We start from the raw sequence: 10786 nt of genomic DNA, 5'->3' as shown, positions 1-10786 counted from the left end.
TCGGGTGCTATTACAGATAGCGCAATAAATCAAAGTGCATTGTCTGTAGGAGGCTCTGGCGCATGAATCTGGGCAGCGGGAACGACCTCGGACCACCAGGTGCCGAGAAAACCACTGTCTCATGGGGCCGGGCATTCAGGGTCAGGGAAAAATCCAATATATACCTGGTGATATCTCGGGTGCTATTACAGATAGCGCAATAAATCAAAATGCATTGTCTGTAGGAGGCTCTGGCGCATGAATCTGGGCAGCGGGAACGACCTCGGACCACCAGGGGCCGAGAAAACCACCGTCTCATAGGGCCGGACACCCAGGGTCAGGGGAAAATCCAATATATACCTGGTGATATCTCGTGTGCTGTTAGAGATAGCGCAATAAACCAAAGTGCATTGTCTGTAGGAGGCCTGGCGCATGAATCTGTGCAGCGGGAAAGACCTCGGACCACCAGGGGCCGAGAAAACCACCGTCTCATGGGGCCGGACACTCAGGGTGAGGGGAAAATCAAATATATATCTGGAGATATCTCGGGTGCTATTAGAGATAGAGCAATAAACCAAAATGAATTATCTGCAGGAGGCCCTGGCGCATGAATCTGTGCAGCGGGAACGACCTCGGACCACCAGGGACCGAGAAAACCACCGTCTCATAGGGCCGGACACTCAGTATCAGGGGAAAATATAATATACATCTGTTGATATCTCGGGTGCTATTACAGATAGCGCAATAAATCAAAGTGCATTGTCTGTAGGAGGCCATGGCGCATGAATCGGGGCAGCGGGATCGACCTCGGACCACCAGGGGCCGAGAATACCACAGTCTCATGGGGCCGGACGCTCAGGGTCAGGGGAAAATCCAATATATATCTGTTGATATCTCGGGTGCTATTAGAGATAGCGCAATAAATCAAAGTGCATGGTCTGCAGGAGGCCCTGTCGCATGAATCTGTGCAGCGGGAACGACCTCGGACCACCAGGAGCCGTGAAAACCACCGTCTCATGGGGCCGGACACCCAGGGTCAGGGAAAAATCCAATATATATCTGGTGATATCTCGGGTGCTATTACAGATAGCGGAATAAATCAAAGTGCATTGTCTGTAGGAGGCCCTGGCGCATGAATGTGGCCAGCGGCAACCACCTCGGACCACCAGGGGCCGAGAAAACCACAGTCTCATGGGGGCGGACACTCAGGGTCAGGGGAAAATCCAGCATATATCTGGTGATATCTCGGGTTCTATTACAGATAGCGCGATAAATCAAAGTGCATTGTCTGCAGGAGGCCCTGGCGCATGAATCTGTGAAGCAGGAACGACCTCGGCCCTCCAGGGGCCGAGAAACTTACAGATTTTCGGTGTCCGTCACCCAAAGTCATGTAAAAATCCAGCATATATATGGTGCTTTCTCGTGTGCTATTACAGATAGCGCAATAAATCAAAGTGCATTGTCTGCAGGAGGCCCTAGCGCATGAATCTGTGCAGCGGGTACGACCTCGGACCACCAGGGGCCGAGAAAACCACAGTCTCATGGGGCCGGACACTCAGGGTCATGGGAAAATCCAATATATATCTGGTGATATCTCGGGTGCTATTACAGGTAGCGCAATAAATCAAAGTGCATTGTCTGTAGGAGGCCCTGGCGCATGAATCTGGCCAGCGGGAACGAGCTCGGACCACCAGGGGCCGAGAGAACCACCGTCTCATGGGGCCGGACACTCAGGGTCAGGGGAAAATCCAGTATGTATTTGGTCATATCTCGGGTGTTATTACAGATAGCGCAATAAATCAAAGTGCATTGTCTGTAGGTGGCCCTGGCGCATGAATTTGTGCAGCGGGAACGACCTCGGATCACCTGGGGCCGAGAAAACCACAGTCTCATGGGGCCGGACACTCAGGGTCAGGGGGAAATCCAATATATATCTGGTGATATCTCGGGTGCTATTCGAGATAGCGCGATAAATCAAAGTGCTTTGTCTGTAGGAGGCCCTAGCGCACCAATATGTGCAGCGGGAACGACCTCTGACCAACAGGGGCCGAGAAAACCACCGACACATGGGGCCGGACACTCAGGGTCATGTAAAAATCCAGCATATATCTGGTGATATCTCGGGTGATATTACTGATAGCGCAATAAACCAAAGTGCATTGTCTGTAGGAGGCCCTGGCGCATGAATCTGTGCAGCGGGAACGACCTCTGACCAACAGGGGCCGAGAAAACCACCGACACATGGGGCCGGACACTCAGGGTCATGTAAAAATCCAGCATATATCTGGTGATATCTCGGGTGCTATTAGAGATAGCGCAATAAATCAATGTGCATTGTCCGTAGGATGCCCTTGCGCATGAATCAGTGCAGCAGGAACGACATCGGACCACCAGGGGCCGACAAATCTACAGATTTTCGGTATCCGTCACCCAAAGTCATGTAAAAATCCGGCATATATCTGGTAATATCTCGGGTGCTATTAGAGATAGCGCAATAAACCAAATGAATTATCTGCAGGAGGCCCTAGCGCATGCATCTGTGCAGCGGGAACGACCTCGCACTACCAGGGGCCGAGAAAACCACCGTCTCATGGGGCCGGACACTCAGGGTCAGGGAAAAATCCAATATATATCTGGTGACATCTCGGGTGCTATTACAGATAGCGCAATAAATCAAAGTGTATTGTCTGTAGGAGGCCCTGGCGCATTAATCTGGGCAGTGGGAACAACATCGGACCACCAGGGTTCGAAAAAATTACAGATTTTCGGTAACCGTCACCCAATTTCATGTAAAAATCCAGCATATATCTGGTGATATCTCGGGTTCTATTACAGATAGCGCGATAAATCAAAGTGCATTGTCTGCAGGAGGCCCTGGCGCATGAATCTGTGAAGCAGGAACGACCTCGGACCACCAGGGGCCGAGAAAACCACAGTCTCATGGGGCCGGACACTCAGGGTCATGGGAAAATCCAATATATATCTGGTGATATCTCGGGTGCTATTACAGGTAGCGCAGTAAATCAGAGTGCATTGTCTGTAGGAGGCCCTGGCGCATGAATCTGTGCAGCGGGTACGACCTCGGACCACCAGGGGCCGAGATAACCACAGTCTCATGGGGCCGGACACTCAGGGTCATGGGAAAATCCAATATATATCTGGTGATATCTCGGGTGCTGTTACAGGTAGCGCAATAAATCAAAGTGCATTGTCTGTAGGAGGCCCTGGCGCATGAATCTGGCCAGCGGGAACGAGCTCGGATCACCAGGGGCCGAGAGAACCACCGTCTCATGGGGCCGGACACTCAGGGTCAGGGGAAAATCCAATATGTATTTGGTGATATCTCGGGTGTTATTACAGATAGCCCAATAAACCAAAGTGAATTATCTGCAGGAGGCCCAAGCGCATGAATCTGTGCAGCGGGAACGACATCGGACCACCATGGGCCGAGACAACCACCGTCTCATGGGGCCGGACATGCAGGGTCAGGGAAAAATCCAATATATATCTGGTGATATCTCGGGTGCTATTACAGATAGCGCAATAAATCAAAGTGCATTGTCTGTAGGTGGCCCTGGCGCATGAATGTGTGCAGCGGGAACGACCTCGGACCACCTGGGGCCGAGAAAACCACAGTCTCATGGGGCCGGACACGCAGGGTCAGGGGAAAATCCAATATATATCTAGTGATATCTCGGGTGCTATTACAGATAGCGCAATAAATCAAAGTGCATTGTCTGTAGGAGGCCCTGGCGCATGAATCTGGCCAGCGGGAACGAGCTCGGACCACCATGGGTCGAGACAACCACCGTCTCATGGGGCCGGACACCCAGTGTCAGGGAAAAATCCAATATATATCTGGTGATATCTCGGGTGCTATTACAGATAGCGCATTAAATCAACGTGCATTGTCTGCAGGAGGCCCTAGCGCATGAATCTGTGCAGCGGGTACGACCTCGGACCACCAGGGGCCGAGAAAACCACAGTCTCATGGGGCCGGACACTCAGGGTCATGGGAAAATCCAATATATATCTGGTGATATCTCGGGTGCTATTACAGGTAGCGCAATAAATCAAAGTGCATTGTCTGTAGGAGGCCCTGGCGCATGAATCTGGCCAGCGGGAACGAGCTCGGACCACCAGGGGCCGAGAGAACCACCGTCTCATGGGGCCGGACACTCAGGGTCAGGGGAAAATCCAGTATGTATTTGGTCATATCTCGGGTGTTATTACAGATAGCGCAATAAATCAAAGTGCATTGTCTGTAGGTGGCCCTGGCGCATGAATTTGTGCAGCGGGAACGACCTCGGACCACCTGGGGCCGAGAAAACCACAGTCTCATGGGGCCGGACACGCAGGGTCAGGGGAAAATCCAATATATATCTGGTGATATCTCGGGTGCTATTACAGGTAGCGCAATAAATCAAAGTGCATTGTCTGTAGGAGGCCCTGGCGCATGAATCTGGCCAGCGGGAACGAGCTCGGACCACCAGGGGCCGAGAGAACCACCGTCTCATGGGGCCGGACACTCAGGGTCAGGGGAAAATCCAGTATGTATTTGGTCATATCTCGGGTGTTATTACAGATAGCGCAATAAATCAAAGTGCATTGTCTGTAGGTGGCCCTGGCGCATGAATTTGTGCAGCGGGAACGACCTCGGACCACCTGAGGCCGAGAAAACCACAGTCTCATGGGGCCGGACACTCAGGGTCAGGGGAAAATCCAATATATATATGGTGATATCTCGGGTGCTATTAGAGATAGCGCGATAAATCAAAGTGCTTTGTCTGTAGGAGGCCCTGGCGCATCAATCTGTGCAGCGGGAACGACCTCTGACCAACAGGGGCCGAGAAAACCACCGACACATGGGGCCGGACACTCAGGGTCATGTAAAAATCCAGCATATATCTGGTGATATCTCGGGTGATATTACAGATAGCGCAATAAAACAAAGTGCATTGTCTGTAGGAGGCCCTGGCGCATGAATCTGTTCAGCGGGAACGATCTCTGACCAACAGGGGACGAGAAAACCACCGACACATGGGGCCGGACACTCAGGGTCATGTAAAAATCCAGCATATATCTGGTGATATCTCGGGTGCTATTAGAGATAGCGCAATAAATCAAAGTGCATTGTCCGTAGGATGCCCTTGCGCATGAATCAGTGCAGCAGGAACGACATCGGACCACCAGGGGCCGATAAAACTACAGATTTTCGGTATCCGTCACCCAAAGTCATGTAAAAATCCAGCATATATCTGGTGATATCTCGGGTGCTATTAGAGATAGCGCAATAAACCAAAGTGAATTATCTGCCGGAGGCCCTAGCGCATGCATCTGTGCAGCGGGAACGACCTCACACCACCAGGGGCCGAGAAAACCACCGTCTCATGGGGCCGGACACTCAGGGTCAGGGAAAAATCCAATATATATCTGGTGAAATCTCGGGTGCTATTACAGAAAGCGCAATAAATCAAAGTGCATTGTCTGTAGGAGGCCCTGGCGGATGAATCTGGCCAGCGGGAACGAGCTCGGACCACCATGGGTCGAGACAACCACCGTCTCATGGGGCCGGACACCCAGTGTCAGGGAAAAATCCAATATATATCTGGTGATATCTCGGGTGCTATTACAGATAGCGCATTAAATCAACGTGCATTGTCTGCAGGAGGCCCTAGCGCATGAATCTGTGCAGCGGGTACGACCTCGGACCACCAGGGGCCGAGAAAACCACAGTCTCATGGGGCCGGACACTCAGGGTCATGGGAAAATCCAATATATATCTGGTGATATCTCGGGTGCTATTACAGGTAGCGCAATAAATCAAAGTGCATTGTCTGTAGGAGGCCCTGGCGCATGAATCTGGCCAGCGGGAACGAGCTCGGACCACCAGGGGCCGAGAGAACCACCGTCTCATGGGGCCGGACACTCAGGGTCAGGGGAAAATCCAGTATGTATTTGGTCATATCTCGGGTGTTATTACAGATAGCGCAATAAATCAAAGTGCATTGTCTGTAAATGGCCCTGGCGCATGAATTTGTGCAGCGGGAACGACCTCGGACCACCTGGGGCCGAGAAAACCACAGTCTCATGGGGCCGGACACGCAGGGTCAGGGGAAAATCCAATATATATCTAGTGATATCTCGGGTGCTATTACAGATAGCGCAATAAATCAAAGTGCATTGTCTGTAGGAGGCCCTGGCGCATGAATCTGGCCAGCGGGAACGAGCTCGGACCACCATGGGTCGAGACAACCACCGTCTCATGGGGCCGGACACCCAGTGTCAGGGAAAAATCCAATATATATCTGGTGATATCTCGGGTGCTATTACAGATAGCGCAATAAATCAAAGTGCATTGTCTGTAGGTGGCCCTGGCGCATGAATTTGTGCAGCGGGAACGACCTCGGACCACCTGAGGCCGAGAAAACCACAGTCTCATGGGGCCGGACACTCAGGGTCAGGGGAAAATCCAATATATATATGGTGATATCTCGGGTGCTATTAGAGATAGCGCGATAAATCAAAGTGCTTTGTCTGTAGGAGGCCCTGGCGCATCAATCTGTGCAGCGGGAACGACCTCTGACCAACAGGGGCCGAGAAAACCACCGACACATGGGGCCGGACACTCAGGGTCATGTAAAAATCCAGCATATATCTGGTGATATCTCGGGTGATATTACAGATAGCGCAATAAAACAAAGTGCATTGTCTGTAGGAGGCCCTGGCGCATGAATCTGTTCAGCGGGAACGATCTCTGACCAACAGGGGACGAGAAAACCACCGACACATGGGGCCGGACACTCAGGGTCATGTAAAAATCCAGCATATATCTGGTGATATCTCGGGTGCTATTAGAGATAGCGCAATAAATCAAAGTGCATTGTCCGTAGGATGCCCTTGCGCATGAATCAGTGCAGCAGGAACGACATCGGACCACCAGGGGCCGATAAAACTACAGATTTTCGGTATCCGTCACCCAAAGTCATGTAAAAATCCAGCATATATCTGGTGATATCTCGGGTGCTATTAGAGATAGCGCAATAAACCAAAGTGAATTATCTGCCGGAGGCCCTAGCGCATGCATCTGTGCAGCGGGAACGACCTCACACCACCAGGGGCCGAGAAAACCACCGTCTCATGGGGCCGGACACTCAGGGTCAGGGAAAAATCCAATATATATCTGGTGAAATCTCGGGTGCTATTACAGATAGCGCAATAAATCAAAGTGTATTGTCTGTAGGAGGCCCAGGCGCATGAATCTGGGCAGTGGGAACAACATCGGACCACCAGGGTTCGAAAAAATTACAGATTTTCGGTAACCGTCACCCAATTTCATGTAAAAATCCAGCATATATCTGGTGATATCTCGAGTTCTATTACAGATAGCGCGATAAATCAAAGTGCATTGTCTGCAGGAGGCCCTGGCGCATGAATCTGTGAAGCAGGAACGACCTCGGCCCTCCAGAGGCCGAGAAACTTACAGATTTTCGGTGTCCGTCACCCAAAGTCATGTAAAAATCCAGCATATATATGGTGCTTTCTCGGGTGCTATTACAGATAGCGCAATAAATCAAAGTGCATTGTCTGTAGGAGGCCCTAGCGCATGAATCTGTGCAGCGGGTACGACCTCGGACCACCAGGGGCCGAGAAAACCACAGTCTCATGGGGCCGGACACTCAGGGTCATGGGAAAATCCAATATATATCTGGTGATATCTCGGGTGCTATTACAGGTAGCGCAATAAATCAAAGTGCATTGTCTGTAGGAGGCCCTGGCAGATGAATCTGGCCAGCGGGAACGAGCTCGGACCACCAGGGGCCGAGAGAACCACCGTCTCATGGGGCCGGACACTCAGGGTCAGGGGAAAATCCAATATGTATTTGGTGATATCTCGGGTGTTATTACAGATAGCCCAATAAACCAAAGTGAATTATCTGCAGGAGGCCCAAGCGCATGAATCTGTGCAGTGGGAACGACCTCGGACCACCATGGGCCGAGACAACCACCGTCTCATGGGGCCGGACACCCAGGGTCAGGGAAAAATCCAATATATATCTGGTGATATCTCGGGTGCTATTACAGATAGCGCAATAAATCAAAGTGCATTGTCTGTAGGTGGCCCTGGCGCATGAATTTGTGCAGCGGGAACGACCTCGGACCACCTGGGGCCGAGAAAACCACAGTCTCATGGGGCCGGACACTCAGGGTCAGGGGAAAATCCAATATATATCTGGTGATATCTCGGGTGCCATTAGAGATAGCGCAATAAGCCAAAGTGAATTATCTGCAGGAGGACCTGGCGCATGAATCTGTGCAGCGGGAACGACCTCGGACCACCAGGGGCCGAGAAAACCACCGTCTCATGGGGCCGGACACTCAGGATCAGGAAAAAATCCAATATATATCTGGTGATATCGCGGGTGCTATTAGAGATAGCGCAATAAACCAAAGTGAATTATCTGCAGGAGGCCCTGGCGCATGAATCTGGGCAGCGGGAACGACCTCGGACCACCTGGAGCCGAGAAAACCACAGTCTCATGGGGCCGGACACTCAGGGTCAGGGGAAAATCCAATATATATCTGGTGATATCTCGGGTGCCATTAGAGATAGCGCAATAAACCAAAGTGAATTATCTGCAGGAGGCCCTGGCGCATAAATCTGTGCAGCGGGAACGACCTCGGACCACCTGGGGCCGAGAAAACCACCGTCTCATGGGGCCGGACACTCAGGGTCAGGGAAAAATCCAATATATATCTGGTGATATCTCGGGTGCTATTACAGATAGCGCAATAAATGAAAGTGCACTGTCCGTAGGAGGCCCTGGCGCATGATTCTGGGCAGCGGGAACGTCCTCGGACCACCAGGGGCCGAGAAAACCACCGTCTCATGGGGCCGGACACTGAGGGTCAGGGGAAAATCCAATATATATGTGGTGATATCTCGGGTGCTATTAGAGATAGCGCAATAAACCAAAGTGAATTATCTGCAGGAGACCCTGGCGCATGAATCTGTGTAGCGGGAACGACCGCGGACCACGAGGGGCCGAGAAAACCACCGTCTCATGGGGCCGGACACTCAAGGTCAGGGAAAAATCAAATATATATCTGGTGATATCTCGGGTGCTATTAGAGATAGCGCAATAAACCAAAGTGCATTGTCCGTAGGATGCAATGGCGCATGAATCTGTGCAGCGGGAACGACCTCGGACCACCAGGGGCCGAGAAAACCACAGTCTCATGGGGCCGGACACTCAGGGTCATGTAAAAATCCAGCATATATCTGGTGATATCTCGGGTGCTATTAGAGATAGCGCAATAAATCAATGTGCATTGTCCGTAGGATGCCCTTGCGCATGAATCAGTGCAGCAGGAACGACATCGGACCACCAGGGGCCGATAAATCTACAGATTTTCGGTATCCGTCACCCAAAGTCATGTAAAAATCCGGCATATATCTGGTAATATCTCGGGTGCTATTACAGATAGCGCAATAAATGAAAGTGCACTGTCCGTAGGAGGCCCTGGCGCATGATTCTGGGCAGCGGGAACGACCTCGCACTACCAGGGGCCGAGAAAACCACCGTCTCATGGGGCCGGACACTCAGGGTCAGGGAAAAATCCAATATATATCTGGTGACATCTCGGGTGCTATTACAGATAGCGCAATAAATCAAAGTGTATTGTCTGTAGGAGGCCCTGGCGCATTAATCTGGGCAGTGGGAACAACATCGGACCACCAGGGTTCGAAAAAATTACAGATTTTCGGTAACCGTCACCCAATTTCATGTAAAAATCCAGCATATATCTGGTGATATCTCGGGTTCTATTACAGATAGCGCGATAAATCAAAGTGCATTGTCTGCAGGAGGCCCTGGCGCATGAATCTGTGAAGCAGGAACGACCTCGGACCACCAGGGGCCGAGAAAACCACAGTCTCATGGGGCCGGACACTCAGGGTCATGGGAAAATCCAATATATATCTGGTGATATCTCGGGTGCTATTACAGGTAGGGCAATAAATCAAAGTGCATTGTCTGTAGGAGGCCCTGGCGCATGAATCTGGCCAGCGGGAACGAGCTCGGATCACCAGGGGCCGAGAGAACCACCGTCTCATGGGGCCGGACACTCAGGGTCAGGGGAAAATCCAATATGTATTTGGTGATATCTCGGGTGTTATTACAGATAGCCCAATAAACCAAAGTGAATTATCTGCAGGAGGCCCAAGCGCATGAATCTGTGCAGCGGGAACGACATCGGACCACCATGGGCCGAGACAACCACCGTCTCATGGGGCCGGACATGCAGGGTCAGGGAAAAATCCAATATATATCTGGTGATATCTCGGGTGCTATTACAGATAGCGCAATAAATCAAAGTGCATTGTCTGTAGGTGGCCCTGGCGCATGAATGTGTGCAGCGGGAACGACCTCGGACCACCTGGGGCCGAGAAAACCACAGTCTCATGGGGCCGGACACGCAGGGTCAGGGGAAAATCCAATATATATCTAGTGATATCTCGGGTGCTATTACAGATAGCGCAATAAATCAAAGTGCATTGTCTGTAGGAGGCCCTGGCGCATGAATCTGGCCAGCGGGAACGAGCTCGGACCACCATGGGTCGAGACAACCACCGTCTCATGGGGCCGGACACCCAGTGTCAGGGAAAAATCCAATATATATCTGGTGATATCTCGGGTGCTATTACAGATAGCGCATTAAATCAACGTGCATTGTCTGCAGGAGGCCCTAGCGCATGAATCTGTGCAGCGGGTACGACCTCGGACCACCAGGGGCCGAGAAAACC

The sequence above is a fragment of the Nomia melanderi genome, unplaced genomic scaffold (assembly GCF_051020985.1).
Source record: "Nomia melanderi isolate GNS246 unplaced genomic scaffold, iyNomMela1 scaffold0026, whole genome shotgun sequence".
NCBI lineage: Eukaryota > Metazoa > Arthropoda > Insecta > Hymenoptera > Halictidae > Nomia > Nomia melanderi.
Note: the sequence above shows the minus strand (reverse complement) of the source record.